The sequence below is a fragment of the Notechis scutatus genome, chromosome 5, assembly GCF_049901735.1.
Source record: "Notechis scutatus isolate UNSWTSFEM ecotype Mainland chromosome 5, rNotScu1.2, whole genome shotgun sequence".
Classification (NCBI taxonomy): Eukaryota; Metazoa; Chordata; class Lepidosauria; order Squamata; family Elapidae; genus Notechis; species Notechis scutatus.
In genome coordinates, this window is record NC_142013.1 from 83,683,152 (window position 1) to 83,706,412 (window position 23,261).

The following is a 23,261-nucleotide window of genomic DNA, read 5'->3' on the forward strand; positions in this document are numbered from 1 at the left end:
TCGACTTCATTGATTTGCTAGAACAGGATACTCCATCCCTTTTTTTCCAGATCATTTATAGATTTTTTTCACTTCTGCATTGGTATTAGTTTTCTTAACTTTTCACGATAAAATTGTCTAGGAGTTTTAGATATTGCTAATCCCAAATTGTAAAGTTGAAAGATGTTTAATTGAATTTTGCTATTTATCAGTTTTAAACAATCCAACTTTTTTTTTTGCAAAACTTCAAAAGTTTTAAAAGACCGCTTAGCAAAAAAAGTGATCCAAATTATTGATGCCATTTTTTATTTATTTTATTTATTTTTACTTCATTTGTTTGTCAAACATACAAATATGTACAAGATAACAAGTATAAATTTGAATATAAACAAGAACAAAGGAAGTAAATACAGATAAATGAGGACAGTAATACAGGGACGGTAGGCACACGGGGTGCTTATGCACGTCCCCTTTAAGGACTTCTTAAGAATGGGATGAGGTCCATGGTAGACAGTTTGAGGTTGAAACTGTGAGGGGTTGGGGCTGTAACAACAGAGTGGAGTAGGGCGTTCCAGGCGTTGACCACTCTGTTGCTAAAGTCGTATTGTCTGCAATCAAGTTTTTGTCTGTGACCTCATATTGAGAAGAGTGCATACCAACTTCAAGTCTATAATTCTATAGATTTTTTTACAAATATCTGTAAAAATCTTAAAATCAATAGAAATTATATCAGATTTATCTTAATTAATAATATATCTTGCTAAGTTTCCAATACTGCAAACTTAAATTCTTCTCCAACTGTTTTGATACTCAAGATGTCCTTGGACTGCCTAATTAAGAAAGTTATATGTATATGGCATTTGTCATCCCTTACTTTAAAAGATTTTATCTTCTTACCTACTAACAATTGTTTAATTTTAACATCTGTATCTTTATCTATAGCTATACATTATACAGAAATGTAATTTCATATATATTTCATCATTCTTTCCTGTCAACTAAGACCAAGCTGTAATAGTTCAGCTGGGCAAATGTTATATACACAATATACACAAAGAAGAAATACATTGATTTAATGTAATTAACAGCAATTGTGATTTAATTAGCTTTACAATTATCTATTTTTTTCCTGTGAAAGGACTTAACTATATGTCCAAGAGACCTGAGGACACTATTGTATACAAAACAAATATTTCAGCACAAAATATAGAGCAGAATTTGTTAATATCATGAATTACAAAAGGAATGTTAATGAGCTGTAATAAATAACTAAGGAAATTAGACTGGTTTACATAGTATGGCCCTTTACATGAAAGGTGAGCAATGTTGTTCCACTGCCTGCTGTGAACATTGTGTCTAATGCATTCCCTGGATTAGAGCCCACAAAATGGTTTCTCCCAAATAGCTAGGCAATTTGATGGCTTTAAATGTACTGGATTACAAATCCATAATCCATGATCTTTAGCCTATGTTGTTGGGTTTCTGGAACTATGGTTCAATACCACTTGAAAATCATTGTTGACATCCCTTGTGTTTTCCTTATTTTACTTTTCTATGGACCGTCTTGTAAATGAAGTCATTGGGGAAAGGGAAGTTATCATTCACAAATATCCATTAAATATGAAATACATTATTGCGGTGTTTCTATTATGATATCATTGTACCAGAGATGAAGCATAAAATGATATCTTTTCACAATGGCATTGTTACACAAGTTTCTAAGTCAGTGCAAATGATATAATTTGTATTGTTTATAAAACATTAAAAAGAACATAACACTTAGCTGCCATCTTAACTTTTTTTGGATAGATATGGAAAAACAGACAACTTCAGGACATATCGTTACTTTTATTATTTGTATATTTCTGTGGACTCAAAGAAGAGATTTTTCCCTTTCAGTTGTACAGCCTGATTTTAGAGGTACTTATGTAGCTTTTAGAACTCTATCACATAAATATTTTTTTAAATATTTAAAAGAAAATTAATAAATATATCTATAGTGTACTTCATATGTCTTCCAGGCTTCTAAGATATGCCCATGGTAAATTTGTTGGAAAGTTTGGAATTGTTCTAAAACACCAAACATACCCCAAACACAATACTATCTTATTTTTTTCCACCACTAATCATATACTTAATCAATTTTAAACCCATTTGCCATTTACATAATACTAAGCAATCAGTCTTTCGAATATCCATAATTACAAAAAAAGCCTCTATCCTTTTTTTATTTTTATTTTTTTGCACAGGGAACTTCATGGAGAAATCTTCAGCTATGGATTCATTACACTCTCTGTTTAGTTAGCCATTTCCTTGTGGAACAGTGATATTTTATTTGGCTGGCAATCACTCCTAATACAGGAGAACTGTTGTATTTTGTCAACTGGCTATTAAAAAGCCTTGCTTATTTTCCTAAATGGTATGTGTGTGAGTAAAGACTTTAACGTGTGACAGGTTTAATTTCAAAATCTACGATAGTCTATTATCTAATATATTTTGTCAATTGGTTTCAAACTAGATAATCCCAGGATAAATGTTATTTGTGTTTATTGTGGTTGTATATTTTTGAAAAGTATCACAAGATGAAAATTGTTTTCCTCCAAAGCCAGGACTCAATACAGCTCCTTAGTTCAATCTCAAAACATCATTTAGTGTACAGAGCATGTGAGCCATAGTCAACAGCCAAAATTGGACATTTTTTCTGATTTATGGGAAATGCTATTTAGCATATGCTTAATCCAATAAGACATAAATTCAGTTTGGTTTATCATCACTATGTACCCAGCAAGTTTGTTCTTGGTATGTATTACTTGGAGGTTTAAAACTAAAGACTCCCTTGAACAGAGTTCAGTTCTTGAATTTATTTATTTGTTTGTTATGCATTACCTTTGTATTTCACCACAATCTCAAATATCACATCCATGCAACCACTGTGCAATCTACCCTATTAACTTTTAGCAGAACAGTGAATACCTGGTTTTGATGCCTTGCACTGTATGGAAATGTTGCATTCACTATATTGTGTTTATATTGGTTAAATTCTCCTTGTTTTTGTTTATTGCTACTGCACACCACTCAGAATTATAAATTAAAAGTTGGACAAACTTACAAATTTTAAAATAATAAATTAATTAAGTGCTTTCTTTTTCAGCCTAGGTGATTTACAATGTATGTTTAATGAACAATATAGTTACATTTTTTTGAATCCACACTCTCATTTAATCTAAAAATTTCTATACATCTCCTTTCTTTCATTCTTTAGCTTTGTTACTTCCTAGATAAATCAATTTGGGACTATCTTCATGCTGCACTTGGATTGGTTTAACTTCACTATTTTTTGTATATGTGCATTTTATTATTATTTTAGAATAATGGAACCTGTACACCCTACATACATGATTGTGAACAGAAAAGGGAATATGTAGTTATTAAGAACTAAACATAATGAAAAATTTAAAGGAAAAAAGATGCATATAATTATAAATAGCCATAATAAATTACTTATTTGCATTACTTCTAGACCAGTGGCCCCCAACCTTTTTTGTGCCGCGGCCCGGTACCGGCGTCACAAAATCATCCGCGGCCCAGTACCGGCATCAGCACGCATGGCAAGGCGAGCCGAGCGACCAGCCAGCCAGCCGTCCCCCGCTTCTCCCCGCCACCTTCGACTCCTCCTTTGTACCTGTGTCGATGGGCTTCGCGACGGCTTCAGGACGGTCGCTCGGCTCGCCTTGCCATGCATGCTGAAAGAATCCTTGCGCCTTAGTTTTGTTCGAAGCCGCCCCCCTTGATGAAACTAAGGCGCGAGGATTCTTTCAGCACCCAAACGCCGCTTTCTACCCGGAAAAGCTCACCGGAAGCACTTTTTCATCAAAACAAGATGGCGGCGCCCAGCAAACCGGCGGCCTGGTAGAAATTGTTCCACGGACCGGTACCGGTCCAGGGACCGGTGGTTGGGGACCCCTGTTCTAGACCATATAGCAAAAGCCAAATTTTCTGATTTTTAGAATTCAGAAACTTCTCAGAAATGTATAAGAAACTTATACTTTGGATGCATTCTTTAAAATCAGAAAAGTAACTTTCTTTTCAATTACATAAAATTATCCCTTACAATAAAAGATAGAAATCAATCAGCTGTCAAAGGTAGTTATCTAGGTTCTTGGTGAATATGGACATTCCAGTAACTTTTGCCCACTTAAGCTACAATCATAACAAATTGAGAAATATACCCCAACATACTAGAAATGCACACATGAAATAAAAATGAAATCAGGACACCCCATCTGATTTTAAAAAATAATGTATCATATTTAGCTAATGTATAGAAAAAATGCATAGCTGCATATAGATTCAGACCATGGATTCCAAGATCTGTACCCACATATAAGAAGAAAAGGACAATTTGTGGTTTTTAAATGTCATATATAACTCCCATTCTTTCCTCCTTCTGTTTTAATAACTCTTTAGACTTCCACAAATCAAAATTATTCAATCAAAAAGATCAAACCCCTCTTTGGATTTGCTATTCTTTCCACTCATATACCAAATAACAGAAGTACACAAGTCATATGTCACCATCTTAATCTTTTTTTAAAAAAAATAATAATAATCTTGAGGAGATAAACACAGTTTGATTTATTCTGTTAAAAAAATTAAAAACATTAGTCTATTAATTTTTTAAAGAGGGTTTCTGTGCTCTAAAAACAATCCTTTCAAGTATATCCAGAATCTGAGCCATGATAACATACTGCACTTTATGCAAGATAAAGTTACTACATGATATTGTTAGAGAGCTGCTTGTTTTTCTTGTTGGGAGCAACTTCCCTAAAAATACATTTGTCAGATTTTTCTGGAAAAAAAAATCTATTATATTCATAATGGTATTGGCTCTGGAGAAAAAAGTGGTTTTGGATTTTGTCCAATACTCAACGAAGTTAAATAAAGGCTGTTGTTTATTTCTCTTAAGATTTAATACTGGCTTCAAGAATAGACAGGCATATGTTATTGCATATAGTTTCTTCTTTTGTCAATACTCTATGAAGGACTGTGTAAGCTGAATCTTAAATTGACACCTAAAAATTTTTATCCATATATTCTATTCAAAATATTAATCCATGAATTTGAATGCCAAATATTTGCTGAACTTTTAACTTTTGAATTTTAAAATTAAATTAAATTAAAAAATTAATTTTATGAAGCATCACATTCTCAAGTCTTTTTAAAGACACACCAGGAATGCACAGATTGATCTAGGATCTAAAAAACTCATAAATGCCTTTGTTGTCAGAAGTGGAGCTGGCTTGTCTACATAAGTGAATTAAGCAGTTATCAAGGTCGCCAAATTAATAAATTGCCAAATTAAGGAAAAAAGAAGATACCTTAGGTCAGTAATGCCAATTTCATGATTCACCTAGACATCAGTTGCCAAGAACTAGTCTGGTATAAGAATATAAATATAAAAGAGGGACTTATATATCATCTTGAAGATCCAGACAAATGACTATTAATGCAATCATTAATAACCAGAAATGTAAAATAAAACATCAGTAATGCCATTAATTCAAGAATATAAAAGTCTTCGCAAGATATAATTGCATGCAAATAAATATATAAATTGAACTTTATGAAATTAGCGCCTCCCACCTCCCATAGAGAGATAGCTCTGAATTTGACATCAAACTGTTTAAGATTTCATGGCATTAGTTATTTGATGAAGTGTCATTTAATATATACCTTGTATAATTAACAGGCGTATTTATCCATAATAAAGGGAAATAAGACATCCCTAATGTAATATATATTTAATAAAGAAGTATCTCTAAATAAGATTGAGAATTTTGAATAAATATATAATAGATTTGACTTTTATTTGGTATACTGTATGCCATATTTAATGTCTATTTAGTAGGATTGTTGATTCATATAAATTGTAAATTTTACAGTGTTAAAAGTGGCTCAATAAATCAATGCTGGCTGAAGAATTCTGGAAGTTGAAGTCCACAAGTCTTAAAGTTGTGAGGGTTGGATATCCCTGCATTACAGTCAAAGAAAGCAGAAAGTGAGAATACCATTGATCAGATTCTAGCTTTATATGCAATAACTAGGCATCTAAGATTCCTTTGTTCTAGTTTGTCAGAAAGATTCACTCAGCAGAAGGGCCTTTGCAGAAGATACCCCATCATTTAATTGGCATTGCTCACACGCTGAAAAAATATGTTTACACAATTAATATTCCAAGTTTGTTATCAGAGGGTTAGTATTCCAGAGTTGCCAAGTAGCCTTGAAACCTCAGCAGCATCAACCCTGGATGGCATCATTTCAAAGCTAGCATTTCAGTTCAGAGTTCAGACTGAAAACATAGCAGTATGCAAAATTCAAAGTAGCAAAAGCTGATGACGGGGGGATAAAATCAGTATTATATAATATGAACGGGGAGCACGTCTGACTATCAAATGGTAAGCCTCTCAATTGTTCTTTGACAAATTAATATTCTAATGGTAGCTGAGCAATCCTCCTTAATCAGGAAATGCAGAATGAATTTTAAAAATGTTGGAATTTTTAAAGAATTCCAGGCAGCATACCAACATGCGAATGAAAACCGTCCACCACTTACAGCATATTGGAGCTGACAGACAGTTAGCTAATACAGTTTTATGATTATTTTTTTTTTAAAAAAAACCCTGTTGACTATGAAGAGTGAAATTAGTTTCAAAGTAATAACGGTCTGTATCTTTACAATGAAATACAAATTAAAAGTGAAGATGGGGAGGTATTATTGCAGGATGAATGAGGAACTTCTCTGTGTTTTTCCCCCCACAGCCCATGGAAGAATGATTATATCCTTACAACAGTCTTCAAAGACCTGAAGTTACAGAGTGAAGAGGAAATGAACTGCACTCTGGTGAACTCTCTGGCCCCAACAGTGCGAACTTGTAAGCACACAGTTTCCACGTTATTCAATTCTGTTCCTTAGCAGCTCAGCAGTACTCTGTTTTCCTTTTATTCTCTGCTTTTCCACTGTTCTTGAAAACTCTTCTGCATCTTCAGGTATTTTATACATGTGCATTTGTTGAATACAGGAGGTAACTGTCTTCCATAGGTTAATAACTTTACAAATCCATATTGATTCCTTATTTCTTCATTGTACCATGATGGTGATATCATGATGCTGCTTTACAAAACACATATTAATACAAAACCCTTAATGCTGCTTTGTAAAACCTTAGTAAGACCACATCTGGAATACAGAGGTGGTATTCAGCAGGTTCTGACCAATTCTGGAAAACCGGTAGCAGAAATTTTGAGTAGTTCGGAGAACCGACAAATAATAGCTCTGACTGGCCCTGCCCCCCTCTATCCTCTGCCTCCCGAGTCCCAGCTGATCGGCTGGGTCTTCTTTTGTTGCCCTTCACAGGAGAACAGAGCTGGAAAGCAGGTTAGTGGGGTGGGGAGGGAATGGGATTTTTCAATAACCTTCCCCTGGAGTAGGGAGGGAATGGGGATTTTGCAGTAACCTTCCCCTGCCATGCCCACCAAGCCACACCAGACATACCAAGCCACACCCACAGTACCGGTACTAAAAAAAAATTGAATCCCACCACTGCTGGAATACTGGAATCAATTTTGGCCACCACACTACAAAAAAGATGTTGAAAAATGTTCAGAGAAGAGCAACTAAGATGATCAAAGGCCTGGATGCTAAACTATATGAGGAACAGCTGCAGATTTTGGGTCTGGCTAGTCTAAAGAAAAAAAGAATTAGGGATCACATGATAGCAGTATTTCAGTATTTGAGGAGCTGCCACAAAGAAGAGGGGGTCAAATTATTCTCCAAAGCACCAGAGGCCAGGATAAGAAATAATGGTTGGAAACTGATCAAAGAGCGAAGCAATCTGGGATTGAGGAGAAACTTCCTAACAGTAAGGACAATTAACCAGTGGAACAGCTTGCCTCCAGAAATCTTGCATGCTCCAGCACTGGAGGCTTTTAAGAAGAGACTGGACAGTCACTTGTCTGAGATTGTATAGGTTCTCCTGCTTGAGCAGGGGGCTGGACTAGAAGACCTCCAAGGTCCCTTCCAGTTCTATTCTATTATTTCAAAATGTTTAAGGAGAATTATACAATGGTATCATGGATATCTGTAAGGAAGGAGATTACCTGTAGCACCATCGTACAAATGAGGCAAATGACCAACACCACTGTAACTCCTGTTACGTGTTTATATATGCCATGCAGACTGAATTATTATAATGCTATCAAATTCTAAACTGGATTGTTGACCAGCTTAGTTTTTCCTTGACAGGCCAAGAGAAAATGTAGCTGTTGGCCATCTATATGATTTCCTCTTTGAGAGAATATAACATCTTTTTCAGAATGATGTTGGTCAAATATGTAGGCTTTAATGGGAATTATACATGCAGCCATGTTTTGAGCCCACAAAAGGGCTCAATCTTGTCATTTTGATATGGTTTCTGTCCATATCACTTTATTCATTCAATATAGCTGCCTAAATCATGCTCCAGCAGTTTGATTGCCAGATTAAATATTTTTAAAAACAAGGATGTCAGATGCAATACATTATTATTTGTATATTCTTCCATTCTGTAAACTCTGTGAAATATCTGATCATTATTCATGTTATTTCAGAGATCAACAATAAGTTATAAAACTGATAACCTTTAAAGAACTATTTAAAAAAAAAACTTCAATGTTTTAAATGGGAAATGGAACTATATCCTTAACTACAACTGGTGTTATATTCAAAATTAATGCAATTCTTTAATGACAAATAAAACATTCAAATATTTTTTTGTTTCAGGAAGCTAGTATGTTTCACTGTTCAGGCAATTAAATGAAATAGCTTTCAGTTTCCTGTTTGGACTGAAATAAGAGAAGGGCAGCATTACCCTGATTGATACATGGGCTGCCAAAATGAGCTGATGTACATATTTCTGAATAAGGGTGGCTGGAAATCTTAGAACCATACTTTATTCTACATATTCTGAAGATCTGTATGCCTTTTAGTCACACAGGCATAAATCTAATCTTTGGACTCAAATTTCTTGAATTTGTTGTACTAAGAAAACACAGAACAATTAATGCTAATATGCTTATTTGAAAAGAAAAGAGTTCCCTATTATGATTAAGAGCTCCCTTAATAGGTGTTGCTTTTATGCTTAATGTGTTTCTAGCATCATCATTAGTTTATGATTTTTCTATTGGATTTTCATCATCTTGATCTCTTTGGAACATTCCAGCTTAGAGATATAATTGTGGAATTCTCAAATTGAAATAAAAGAATGGATACTCTCCAAAAGGAAAATAAAATGCAGGATCAGTCCAAACTTGTATTAGAAAGTTAAGATATAAGAGGGAGACTGTAAAGTCTGGGTGTTATTTTATCTTTTTTTCCCTCTTCTTTTACTTTACATTAAGAACCTTGGAATGAACAACCGCATTAAGCTTACAGGGATTTATGTCTATGGAGATTCTCAGTCATCCAAGTCATGGTTGTCCCAAAGGTGCTTTTTCAAGAGGCAGTCTGAGAGTCCAGCTGCCCTTGAAAAGGCACCTTTGGTACAGGGATTTATCTTTATTAGGCACAATTGCAGTTTCATGCAATCAAAAGAAAGTTTGGACTAAATATCTGGATCTGGTAACTCAGAGTAAAAAGACATAAGAAATCATCTGTAATTTTATAGCATACTTTTTGTTCAAGTAGGAAATATCAGGGTTAGAGATGCATGATGAATTCCTGTGAATTAAGAAAGTACGAAGTACTTTTTTTAAAAAAAAATCAACTAGGAGGCAAAAGGGGAACAGCACCAGAGTTGTCAGAGCTGTGTTTGATTACTTGGGTCTAGTACAGCTTCTTGAAGTTTACTGTTTGCTTTAGAAGAGAGCAGTTCCTTTTGTTTCCCTCCTGAATGTTGTACTCCAAATACTGTTATCACCCAATCTATCTTGGCTGCTGTCCTTCAAAGTGCATTTTTCTGCTTTGGAAATCAGTGAGCCTGCTAACTGATTTGGCCTGGCCTAACAGGTTAAACTGATATCCCTGCATTTCTAAATGCATTACAAGAAAAACTGCTTGAAAGCACAGTTGTCGAAGTGTTGGACGGTTTTTACTCGCTGCCTGGAATTCTTTCAACATACAGCAATTAAGACTTAATAAACAAATAAATAAGCAAATGTGAACTTGGCCAGCACACACACACTTAAATCTCAATGTGGCTCATTCAAAATAAAACAAGTTTTTTTAAACACTGAAGATGTTCGGTGCCAGTTATTTCTTCACTGAAGGCAAAACTAGGTACTTCAAAGGCTGACAGATTTCCTTTGGGGTTTTTTATCTGTATTATTTTCAAGATAAGTAAAAAAACATAATTATTCCATTTGCATTTGAGATTCATGTTGGAGGCCTGCATTATTTTTTCATGCTTTTGATTGATATTTTTAGTATTGCTATTTCAATGTTAACTTTCAAAGACTCTGAATTTTAAGATATTGATGCCAAGAATATATTTTTAAAAATAGTCCATGTTTGGAAGCTTACTTTTGCTAGTAGGGAAAGTTGTGGCACAAATTACAGGTTTGTCTTATTTGCACATCCATTTGAATCTAAATTCCCAGTAGTCTCACAAAGGAATCCAAACCTTCACTCTTCTTACATTCTAAATATCTGATTAAGAAAAGACATTCCTAAGATACTACTCTTGGGAATCCAATAAAGCAATTCCTAAATGAATAATTAAGAGATGAATTAATTTTGGTAATGATTCAAATTCAAAGGATATAAATGGAAGAGAACTTCATCACCATGTGGGCCATAAGCAAAATAATTGGTCTACTTTAACTTTCAGACCACAGTGTTTGAAATTGCTTCAAAATCCCATCTCAAGATACACCTTCTCCTCTTACCTTTGGGACTGACATTTGATTAATTAACGAATCAAATTCTCCAAACTCTTTTGTCCATCAGCTTCTTGGTTGTTACTGAATCCTATACACGCATCTTCTGTCAAAAAGTTTCAAAAGGTAATCCATGTGACCCTGGGACACTGCAACAGTCATAAATATGAGTCAATTGCCAAGTCTGAATTTTTATCATGTGACCACGGGGATGCTGCAATGATCATAAGTGTGAAAAACAGTCATAGGCCACTTTTTTCCGTGCCATTTGAATGGTCACTAAATGATCTGTTATAAACCGAGGACTACCTCTACAGTGTTATATGTTATTATGAACATGGAACCTGACAAATACATGACATCTATAGAAGCAATATGGATTATTGGTTCATATAGCTCTGAGAACACTTGCACATCATTTGGTGACTGCTACACTTAAAGCCACAATTTGAATATAAAAAAAGGGACTTGTTAGATAACCACGGGAGCAAAACTTTCATTTGATCTCTACAATATCATATCAAACATAGTTGAAACAAAAATGAATGTATATGTGTGGCGAAGAGTGCCACCCTCTTAGTATGGATAAAAACCGTGGATTACTTGGAGATAGTCAGGCTTTACATCAAGTAAAGGGAACTTTTCCCAATAGCTTGCAAATCACATTAGATATTTGAATGGATGCTACAATATGAAATCCATCATTGTTTCAAACAGACCAATGAAAACTGAGCTTTGTTTAAAAGGGAGAGGACTATAGCTTTCTTCTGATAACTCAGGTACCCAATTAGAGATTGAAGGGTGTCCTGATTAGTCTTTTGAAGAAAAAAGCTACAATAAAAGTCCAAAGCTGTTTTCATTTCCCTTTAACTATTTCTTTCTCTTGAAAATTGTAGTTGGTGTGACTTATTGCTAGTTTCTGCCAAGTCATTCCTTTGAAGCTTCCCATTATATTCCTTTTTTTCTTAATGCAATTGATTATATTGGAATTTTAAAGATCTTGTTTTTTGAATATGCTTTTCCTGTCTGGTAATTATTATTTGACACATCTCTTTATTCTTTTTTCTCTTTTCTGTATTAACTTTATTAAGAGTTTAAACAAGAGAGATAAAAACTAACAGAAACTAATATTTAAGATAAAAGAGAGAGAAAAAAATAAAGCACAAAGAACAAAGCCAGGCGTGTTCCAACTGAGTTCCAATTTTCTTTTATAGCAGCTATAAGTATAAATGTAAATCGAACTCTTGCTCTGTGATTACAACACATAAGTTTCATTTCTCCTATAATCTATTTTTTACTCATCAAAACCATATATCATAATTTAATGTTTTTGTGTGTCACACAAAAAATCTAAAAGAGGTTTCTAATCCGCATTAAACTTGACACATACCTTTATCCTTAACTCTTGTACCTGTGAATAAGTTACAGCATGATACAATTCTGCATTTCTCTCCAGTGATCCTTCAGGGAAGAATTTCAGAAAACATAAAATAAATATCAGGCAACCACTTTTCTTCTTTTAATTATTATTACTTTTATAGTGTGAACACCTAAAGGCCTGATCTGGATTTTGAACATTATCATATGGCGAACTAGATGCCCCACCTTTTACATGCACATGTTTCCTTGCACAGTATTTTCAGTTCAGAGCAAGGAAAACCAATTGCATTAAACCCATTTTATATAGCACGCTGTTTAAGACTGAGTTTCTTTATTAAAAAAAAATATTACAAGCCTTGAATGTTTGTTCCTGTGTGCATAGCCACACCAGAGTGAACATTGACACTGACACACCATTGATAACGTGTCATCAACTACCACATTATTTATTTTATTTATTTATTTTATTTATTTGATTTGCCAATTGTTTACAAGATAATAAGTATAAGTGTATACATAGTTGTGAATACATGAAATGGGTACATATAAGAAAAATAAAAGAATAAGAGAAACAATAGGACAGGGACGGTAGGCACGTTGGTGCACTTATGCACGCCCCCTATTATATTATATTTTATTATAATAAAAAAGGAATCAAGTCAAAGTAGAAGACCCTATGAAACCCACAAAATGATTCCTAACTGATAAAGGAAGTGATCTTGGGCCAGTCACTCTCACTCAGCCCAACCCACTTCACTGGGTTGTTGTTGCGATGCAAATAGGAGGAAGAAAGTGTTGAGTGTGTTGGCCACCTTGACTTATTTGTGAAAATAATAAGGGAGGAATACAAATAAATAAATAATGAGTAAGCAAAGATCAAAAAATGCTTGGCCAGAAGACTGCTCCAAGACCTATAGCTGGGAAAAGAAATTCTATATTTATACATCTATTTCTGTAAACATACATTGTGGTTTAAAAATGACAAAGGTAAAATTTAACACAAGCCTCACAGGTATGCTAATTTTCAAAGCTAGTTATTTTATCTGATTGCAAATAATATAGTAGGTTTGGCTGAAAACTTGGATTAAACTCACGTTAAAAAAAACTGTAATTCCCTTTTGTTGGAAGTTTATTTAGTATTGTCAAGGCTATAAATAATAAGTATAGGGCATAAGAAATATCAGGCTGTGCTATATAAACCCATTCATGAATACTTTATATATGAATATTAAATAAAATTGCGCATAACAATGTCCTAATATTTCACCACCTACGTAAGACACACCACTGCTTGTACTAACTAAATATTTTCAGTAAGTTTTACTTGCTGACACTTGCACAGATTACTCCAATGAAAGCAGATGCATTGGCCTCATTTAGCGAACTTCTAAAAGGACTATCCTTTCACAACAGGCAGAAAGCTACTGCCTCATGGGGTGCCATTGTTAAACACAATGCAGTCTGTTGGTGTATTGGAGGTGCTAACTGAACACACAAAGGCTCCACTCTTAGCATGAAGCTACACTTTTCTACCGCAACCTTACCCTTGTTAGGTAAGTGACCTTCCTGAAGAACCACTAAGAAAATTGTTACTCTTCTGTACCAGGTCAATTCTCTTCTTCAACAAGGTTTTCTGTATCTCAATAAGCATAAACTCTACCCTTTGCCACAGTGATCAACTGAAGCTCAGTATGCGCCCAGAATAGTAAGGGTATAATAGAACCCCGTTGTGAAGAGTCTACTAGCCAATCTCATATAAAACATGACAGAACTCGCAAAAGAATGCATGTTACACCAAAAAAGAGGAACCCAAATTAAATCAGAAAATCTGCCCCAGTGATAATGAATAGGTACACATCATTGCTATAGTCTTTTTGTGACACTTTACATATTTAGGTGCGTACACATTCAAGAGCAACAGTTTAATAACAAAGCAATTCCCTCTATATGTGCATCACATTATTACGGGTTCAACAACTTATTACATCAACCAAATTCTATCTGGTCTTCATAAGAATTGTGTGATCTGGACAAATATATCCTCTCTTTTATTTATTTAATAGCTTTCTACACGAAGGTACCAAGGATTCCATTTAAAACTTTTTTAGAACAACACTTTATCCATACTTTAAAAAAATGTCTAGTGCTCTTTCAGAAAAATGCTAGACCTATGTTTAGAAATAGCTGAATGGCAATTGATTGGCAAGGAACATCTACAAACCATTATTTAAGCAACTTTGTGGATGACTGAATATGAGGCATCCAGCTACATTTGACCAACTCCACTCCACTCCATGTTAGAGAGAATGATTGTTGGTTGTTTACCTGCCAGAGGTTCATCACTTGGTGCAGAGGTGGCATTCAGCAGGTTCTGACTAGTTCTGGAGAACCGGTAGTGGAAATTTTGAGAAGTTCGGAGAACCAGCAAATCCCACCTCTGACTTGAGATTACAGTATCCTTCCCCTGCCATGCCCACAGAACTGGTAGTAAAAAAATTGAATCCCACCTCTGACTTGGTGGGATAAAAAGCAAAGCTAGAAGAATCCACCAATTGCTTTCTTTAACTTGTCCCACCTTAAAACTGTAAGGGTAGCACCAATTGCCAGTATAATTACTCAAGCAAAAAAAAAATGTAGCATCATGTAGCACCCACTTTTTTACCAACATATGAATTGAATTGAATTCTTTATTGTCATTGTTCATATATACACAGTATACACACAATGAAATTCACATAACACCCAGAGACCAGACTCAACATGCACACACAACACCTCCCAACCCATCAAAATTCTCTGCCTTTATGAACATGTGGTCTGAGTCTTAATTGTTCTGTATCTTCTGCCAGAAGGCAATAGTTCATAAAGATTGTAGGCAGGATGGGAAGAGTCTCTGAGAATGTTGTGCAACTTCCTCAAACATTGTATGTATATGGCCTAATGGAAAGCATTTACATAAAATGCATGCCTATACTTTTTATCCAAAGATAAATTTAAATTTTCAAATATTTAAATTTTCCAAAAATGATGGTGTTTATTCTTCTGTTGTTATCATTATTATGAAATGACATATTATAGATATTGAATTATAATATAGAACATTTAACCAAGTCCTTTATGATGAATATTCTTGTATTTTCAATGTACCAGAGATAGAGGAAATAACACATATATTATTTGAATGTCGATAGTATAAGAAAAAGAGGGATCAGTATCTTAGATTGGACATCAGATGAATGGTTTCTTAAGATCCTTATATTAAAATAACATATTTCATGTGTTATCAGAATCCAAAAATTAAATATATCAATTTTGTTCAAATATATGAACAAAATCGTATAATTGAGAACTTCATATGTTCTCAATATAAATTGAGAAATTGGGATAAATTATAGGTATGTCACAGAACTGATTTACATTTTCTTTTTGCCAGCAAAAAAATTGTTATTGTTGTTATTGTTGTTATTATTATTAATAATATTAATGTTAATGTTATTAATGTCAATATTAATATCAATATCAACATTAATTTCAATATCAATATTTATTTACACAAAAAATGACAGTGTACACAGCAAACAAAATAATTATGCTGGGTTTCGCATCACAAATCACTAGTCAAACACTTCCCAAGCGTTTAGGACTGTGTGATGTATTGGCGGATTATGCAAGCAGATCCCAATAAGATAGCCTTCTGCAGCTGACCAATGGTGATCTTGTCAGCACCAATTGTTTTCAAGTGCTTGCCTACATCTTTAGACACAGCACCCAGTGTGCTGAGTATCACTGGAACCACCTGCACTGGTTTATGCCAGAGTCTCTGCAGTTCGATTTTCAAGTCCTGATATCTGGTGATTTTTTTCAAGTTGTTTCTCCTCGATTCTGCTGTCACCAGGTATGGCAATGTCAATGATCCACAATTTTTTCTTCTCCACAATCGTGATATCTGGGTTATTGTGTTCCAAAACTTTATCAGTCTATATTTGGAAGTCCCACAGTAGTTTTGCATGCTAATTTTCGACCACTTTTTCAGGCTTATGATCCCACCAGTTCTTTGCTATAGGGCAGATGGTAGTTGTGACACAAGTTCCAGTGGACCATCTGAGCGACTGTGTTATGACGTTGTTTGTAGTCAGTCTGAGTAATTGTCTTACAACAGCTCAGTATGTGATCGACGGTTTCATCCGCTTCTTTGCAGAGTCTGCATTTGGGGCGATCAGCAGATTTTTCTATTATGGCTTTGATTGCATTCATTCTGATGGCTTGTTCTTGGGCTGCAAGAATCAGGCCTTCTGTCTTTTTCTTCAGTGTTCTGTTGGTCAGCCATTATTATTATTATTATTATTATTATTATTATTATTATTATTATTATTATTATTATTATTATTATTATTGTTGTTGTTGTTGTTGTTGTTGTTATTAACTTTTATTCATTAAACATGAAACTCAGTCACCTGAACATTTAAAATATCACAAATATCATTCACTGGCTCTGATGGTTGATACAGGTTGCTGCCAGCATCCTAGGTATCAACCAAGTATATTATTGTTGTTGTTGTTGTTATTAACCCAATTAAGAAACATTGCTAGGAAGGGAGAATTATTATGTTCTCCTTTTCTTTGCTGGTATGCTATAAACCTGTTCTAAACAAGCAACTCTCCAATGTATTTTGAAAACCACTATAGCTCTTGGTGACAGGATAGGTGAATTTTCTAGGCAGCAGATTTTGCAATTTCTCCATGAGGAGAGGCTGGAATGTTGAGGCTGGAATGTTTATTTTTCCAAAATGATGCTACTTGGCTGATATGATACATAGACAATAAGCATTCCGTGAATAGATGTACAATGGTACCTCAGTACTCATCGTTAATTGGTTCTGGAAATGAGTATCAGACATTTTTCTCATAAGGAATAATATAGTGAGTCACAAGGCAGCTGACACTCACAAATTCTAGCTTGTGCATTGAGTAGCAAACAAACAATGATTAGGATAACATTTTCACTTCAAAACGCGTTAAGTACCAAATTTGATGAGTTTCAAAGTAATTGAGTTCCGAGATACCTCTGCACTTCAAACACTAACTCCTAAATAGTTGTAGTGTGTAATTGTTTTCTTGTGGTATAAGGGGCTTTGTGGAGGTGGCATATTCCTACATCGGGCTAGACAATCCTTTTGAATCATTGCATTCATTTCAAATCAAGTGTGGATATTTTGAAATTCTGACTGTTATTGTGGAAGAGAGCTTTGCCTATTTATAAAATGAGGGTCTATGTGGATGTGGCCATTCACAAAATACTCATTTCTTAGAATGCCCGAAAGAAAGAGGTTGCTGTGTAGATTTGGTTAATGTGTTCCAAATGATTTATGGTCATTTCGCCTTGTTGGGAACACAAAGCAGAAGCACATTCCCAGCCCATATCCTTCATGCTGCTCCTTGTCATCCTGCTTTTTGTTTTGTTTTGTTTTTTTGTTTGGTTTCCTGGAACATAAGTAGGCATCTTTCCAAGCAGAACACTGGGCTTCAGCCATTTTTATTAATGCCCGATGTTAAAGGCTGGTGCTTTTCTTTGCAGCTTGCAAACTTGCCATTTGTTTTTAATGAAAAGAATATTTTAAAACATGGAAGTCAAGAGAGTCAGGGATCCTGGCAGGCACCAGCAGAGATAACCACAGGCATGGAGGTACAAGGTGCTCAGTATATTTGCAACGAAAGAAGAAAGAAAGAAGCTGTTTTAAATACACACAAACACACATTCATACTTCTATCATGGTTCATTTTAAAGACACTGGGGCAAGGTGTATATGTGAATGGGAGGGGGTTAACTTTTCTTATTTTTCCTATGGAAAAATTTTGAACATTTTGATGAAGTACTAAAATACCATTCAGTTAATGAATTTCACTTTAGTTTTACACTTTAAAGTATCACTGCACATTTAAAAATAGAGAACTGAGTTACATTTGCAGTAAGAGAATGTGAGAAGCCAATTCTCTTAACTGCTTGCTTAAGGTGCCTCCGAAAATATAATTCAAATTCTATTTTTGGTGGCAAACAGCTTTAAATATCCCTTTTTATTCCATAACTTTATATTGCCACTCTCAGGTTATTTAATTTGCATCATTACTTCTTATTCCTAAAGTAGAATTGACAACAGTGGAGTTGCAATGGAGTAAGCATCCAATTAAGCTAAATCTGTGCTTGCAACTAAGAGCTAGTTGCATATGATAATAGCAGTCACAGTTGTGAATATGCTGAGTGTCAGGCAAAATATGTGTATCTGGTTACCTTATTTGTATAAATATGTATACATTGCTTTTCTGCCCACGGAGAACACAGCAAATAACTTAGAAGCATACAATTTGCTTTAACCTTATTATTATAGTGCTGTTACAGTTGTATGTGATAGAAGACTATGTAGCTTTGTGTGTGTTAAAAGACCTTATCCTTAATACCTCATCTTCACATACCCATGCACAGAGAAAGGGAAATCTGTTCTTGCATTCTGCCTTGGGAACAGTGGATATGCCATGTGCCATTCTACTTCTCTTTAATTTTCTACTACTCTTTATTCATCCAAACCACCAGCGGCGTCCACAAAATTTAGAAAATCAAAAGGTGTGTTAAATGTCTGGGGGAAAAAGGAATAAAAATACAAACAATACTGAAAGAAGAACAGGGGAGCCAAATTGTACTGAAAAAGACTTGAGAACAGAAGCCAACTAGACCTAATTTTAAATGACAATGGAATTAAGAGTGCTAAATAATAGCATTTTAACACAAAATGTTGAAACTGTATCTGGTTTCGAACAATATCGGAAGTTCACTAAATATTTTTGCAATGCACAATCGTGCCTACCGTCCCTGTCCTATTGTACCCATTTATTCATACCTATTTCCTGTATTCTTACTCATGTTTATACTTATACCTATTATCTTGTAAGCTATTGACAAATCAAATTAATCAATCAATAAAATAAATATGTACTACAGTATACCTCTTCAGATCTGTATAATGGGAGTCACATTTGAATCAAATGGTCAGTAATATGTAAAGAGATCTATTTAAAGGTAATCTCTGATGAGCATATTTTCTTCTATGTTCTCATAATGGACTGACTGTTGTATGTTCTGTATTATCTAAAATACTAACTAAATAATGATTATTTGTTTGCTTGTTTTTTGCTAAATTTACATGGCTGCCCCTCTCACCCAAAGTGACTCTGGGCAACATACAATAAAACAAGGAATTAAAACATTTTGCAAATAATACCGATAAAACCATGGGAGAGAAAATCTTTATATAAAGTATAACCAGCATGGAGGCTTCCTATTACCAGGGCAGTCTGGCTGAACAAAATATATGTTGAGAGCTTTTTGGAAAGCCATAAAGGTTGGAGCTCCCATCACCCCAGAAGGGATTATGTTCCACAGGGTGGGTGCAATGGCAGAAAAGCCTCACTTCTTTAATGGACAGAAACTTCTTTAATGGACAAAATCCACAGCATGCCTTTTCTACTTTTACCCTAGTGGTATGGGTAAAAGTAATAGAGAATGAGGCACTCTTTAAAGGTTAAAAACAGAACTTGCTCCAGTACAGCTCCCGGAGCAAAGGTATAACATGTATGCATCCATGTTATAATTGCGTGCACTAATTTGCATCAACTTAACCTTACAGATATTCTTCAAGGGTAGCCCATATAGAGTCCATTGAAGGTGTCCAGGACACAGCATGCTCTGAAACAGTCCCACTAAAATTTCCATTATACTTTAAAGAACAGGTAGTTTAGAATTTATGAAACAATAAATAAACAAAGAAAGTACTTAAAAATTAATCATCTCATATTAAATAGCTATTATACAGTGCATGGCATTTGATAAAATTCTGAAGTACATTATAGAAATATATAAACAAATTTTGTCTTGTGCTATCTTGTCCCCTTCCTTCATTGTTGTCAATTAAACATTTTAGGGTAAACATTAAACTCTAAATGATCCATAATCTTAACTCATAATCTTAACCCTCATCTACATAAGCAAAATAAAATGAACTAAAAGTTTACAAGAACAACAAGCAGTTGTTCCTTCACTTCCAACTCTTTCTGATCCATGATCATAACTGGTTTTTTAGTTTAGTATCTACCCATTTTAATTCCTCTTTTTCAATTGCCTTTTATTCTGCCAAATATCAGGATTGTCCTCAAGGGCTCCTACTTTTGCATTATATGTCCAAAATATTTAAGCTTTCGTTTCAGGATTTGTGCTTCTAATGAGCTGTTGGGTTTTTACTTTAGGTAAAAGTCTTGAATTATTTGTTCTTCTTGGGATCCAAAACCTTCAATAAGTTTTCCCAGCCTCACAATGTTCCTCTCTTCGATCTTTCTGATGGCCCTGCTTTCACAGCCATACGTTATGACTGGTTATAAGGATATATGCCAGTGGTACTGATAATATATATATATCTACAAGGAATGAATAAAATGCTTTTCTTTTTTCCCCCTTCATTTTATTATATTTTATTACAAAGGTTACAAAAGTTGATACAAAAGATAAACAAATAGAAACATGTAAAAATTATACATATATATACATATACATATACATATACATATACATATATATATGTACACATTCGTGATTTGGCCCCATGGACAAGAAAACCTAAACAATTTCCTAACACACCTAAACAGCGCACACCCCAAAATCAAGTTCACCATGGAAACAGAAACAAACAAACAACTACCATTCCTAGATGTACTAATCTACAAAAAAACAGATGGCACACTAGGACACACCATATACCAGAAGAAAACCCACACCAACCGCTACCTCAACGCCCAATCCCACCACCACCCAGCACAGATAAACTCCGTGGCTAAAACACTAATTACCAGAACCAAACGCCTGGCAGACAAGACACACATTAAGACTGAACTATGCACCCTGACTAAAGTACTGACAGCCAACGGCTTCCACAAAAGCAAAATCACCAGCTTGATCCACAAAAACACACTGAAACATAATAGAGACCCAGAAGATGAACAGACCTATGGAACAGCTGTCCTGCCCTACATAAGAGGTACTACAGACAAAATTAGTAAGGTACTACACAGACATCACATCAGGACTGCCTTCAAAACAGACAGAAAAATAGCAGCCATCCTTAGCAACCCCAAAGATAAAATTGACCTGGAAAACCAAGGCATATACGAAGTCCCCTGTGCATCATGCCCGCCACATACATTGGACAGACCAATAGAAGAATAAGCACCCGCCTGGATGAACACAAAAATGCAGTCAAAAAGCTGGAACACACTTCCTCACTAGTCCAACACATGGAAGCCACAGGTCATAGCATCAACTTCAATGGCACCAAAACCCTGGCCACTATAGAAAACCCTAATCACAGAATCATCAGAGAAGCCATAGAGATTGAAAAAGACCAGAAAGCATGAATAGAAGAGATGATTCCACCAGGCTGTCAATCATTTGGAAGCCTGCACTCACAAACAAAAAATCTCCACACCACAAGCCAGGCAAACACCTGGGCACAAACAGATCCCCTGATACCTCCAGCTCAAACACATCCCAACCAGGCACCCAGATGAAACCCAGCTTCCTAACTAATGATAGCCGTCCATTTACCCGAAGCCAAGCTGCACTAAAGGCCTCCATTAAAGCAACACAATGCTGCCAGCCAATCAAGATACAAAAAGAGCCAAAAACAGACAGAAGATATTAGAGACACCAATCAAGCAGAACACAGCAAACTCCGAGACCAATAAACACAGACCAAGACTCCCAACCAATCAGGATGAAGAAAAACCATTCTGGCACAGCAATAGGCTGCCCCAAATTCAAATCTGAAACCACTGTAAAAGTCTGACTCACAGACGGACACAATACAGAAGCCTGATGATGGCAGATGAGATTCTGCTGAAACGTTGCTACAACTTTAAAAGAACAACTACAATGACGTGGGAAAATACCCAACCAAGCCGAACACCATACATGTAAGTACCCAAAACTTAAGAAAACAAATATATATATATATATATATATACATATATATATATATATATATATATATATATATATATATATATATATATATATATATATATATATATATATAATACACACACACTAAGCACCAAAAATATAGTATACACACATATTATATTAATATTAATATTGAAAAATTGCTGATTTTCCAAAAATACATTATAATAATGTGTTATTATTGAATAAACAAAATAACATACTAATAATGTTCTATTGTTCTAAAAATATAAAATCTGTATCAAAGCAAATATTGATTGCTTTTCTGCTAAGTAGAAAAAAGATCTTTTCATAAACAGATAAGTTATATAAGTTACAAAGTCCATCTTCAATATCTGGATAAAATAGGTTTTCCAATTTCTCTGAATAATTGTTTTGGCAGCCATGGCTGCTGCAAACTTAATCCCTCAAATATAGTCAGATTCCAGAGTCTGCAAATATAATTCAACATAACATTAATATTTTAAGGTATTTTCCCATAAATATTATCTGTATGCTACTAAAACTCTCTTTTTTTAACCTTCAGTTGGATGAAACAGTGCATCATAGGTCAACAGTTTTTGAATTCAACATACCTCAAATGAGCTAGCAATTTTGATGGTGAGCCCTCTGTGATTGAACAAATGCTGAACACTCTGTGATTGAGCAGCCTTCACTCAACAGAGAGGGACCAGAGGTGGTATTTAGCAGGTTCTGACCAGTTCTGGAAAACCGGTAGCGGAACTTTTGAGTAGTTTGGAGAACCGGCAAATCCCACCTCTGACTGGAGATTTTACAGTATCCTTCCACTGCCACCCCCACCAAGCCACACCCGCAGAACCAGTAGTAAAAAAAATTGAATCCTACCACTGAGAGGGAGGATACAACATCATCTATCTCCAATGTACAACACAGTCCTTTCAATAGTTCCAAGAAGGCTCCACACCCATTG

General features: G+C 34.8%; 1 long non-coding RNA gene across 1 annotated transcript in view; it reads left to right on the forward strand.

Moving 5' to 3' along the window:
- Positions 1–6,331: 6,331 nt before the first annotated feature.
- Positions 6,332–23,261, forward strand: part of LOC148130554 (uncharacterized) — a 77,917-nt gene continuing 60,987 nt past the window's right edge. Inside the window, exons 1-2 of the long non-coding RNA XR_015749989.1 lie at positions 6,332–6,434; positions 6,799–6,911. This is a non-coding gene — a long non-coding RNA (uncharacterized LOC148130554). The remainder of the gene's footprint in view (positions 6,435–6,798; positions 6,912–23,261) is intronic.